Source organism: Aplysia californica, unplaced genomic scaffold (assembly GCF_000002075.1).
Source record: "Aplysia californica isolate F4 #8 unplaced genomic scaffold, AplCal3.0 scaffold00530, whole genome shotgun sequence".
Lineage (NCBI taxonomy): Eukaryota > Metazoa > Mollusca > Gastropoda > Aplysiida > Aplysiidae > Aplysia > Aplysia californica.
Window position 1 is genome coordinate 1 of NW_004797800.1, and position 1,097 is coordinate 1,097.

Below are 1,097 nucleotides of genomic sequence, written 5' to 3' on the forward strand. Positions count from 1 at the left end.
TTCTTTCTTATAGATCTAATCTAGATCTAGTTCAGATCTAATCTAGATCTAGTTCTAGATCTACTCTACAGTCAAGTCTAAGCCCTAAGTAAGAGAAGAGACCAAAAGTACTGAACTGAAGGGAGAAGAGAGTCTACAATGCAAAATACAAAGACTTCTGATTTTTTTAATGCAAAAAAGTTCCGTTGTCACTGGGAATAGTTTCTGTACCTATCCCCAGTGTCACTGGGAATAGTCACTTTGTAGGTCTTCCTGTAGCACGCATTGTCGCCGTAGACAGTCAAGTAGACCTTTAGAGGGGGCTCTCGTGGTATAGAGGTTAACATGTTAGCCTCTCATTCAAATGTCCCGAGTTCGAATCCGGGTAGCGACGGACAAAATTTTCTTCTCTAAAATTGTCTCCTTTCGCTTCCTTTCCTGCTCTCTAACAATTTTCTGTCGTCTGCTTTCCTGACTCTTTCTGCAGTCTTTCTTATGCTTCTCCTTGGCTCCTTCTTACTGCTGTCTTAGCCACACCGCTGATCTTCTGGTAGGAGGGGGCAAAGGAGGTGAGGGGGCGGGGGCAGAAAGTGGAAATGAAAGCAGACGACAGAACATTACCAGAGAGCAGGAAAGGAGGCGAAAGGAGACAATTTTAGAGAAGAAAATTTTTCGGTCGCTACCCTGATTCGAACCCGGGACCTTTGAATGAGAGGCCACCACCTTAACCTCTAGGCCACGAGAGCCCCCAAGGAAAGGTCTACACCTAGCCTTCTCGGACAAGGGCAAAAAATATCGGAGGTCCCTGTGCAAGTTGCGCACGTTAAAAATTCCCTTTGCGGTCTAAAAATCGATAAGAGTAGGCTTCAGCCGCGACCCTGGCAATTTTCTATCGCGCTCTCATATGACCTTATGCAGTTGAGAGCACTGTAAAACACTTACCAACAAAAAAGAAGAAGAAAAAAACCCTTTACAGCGTCATAGCGGTCAAGTAGACCTTTGGTCAGTCATACTAGACGATCACAGTAGGCTGCATTATAGAGGTCAAGTAGACGAGCACTCTTCTGTCTGTCTGTCTGTCTGTCTGTCTGTCTGTCTGTCTGTCTGTCTGTCTGTCT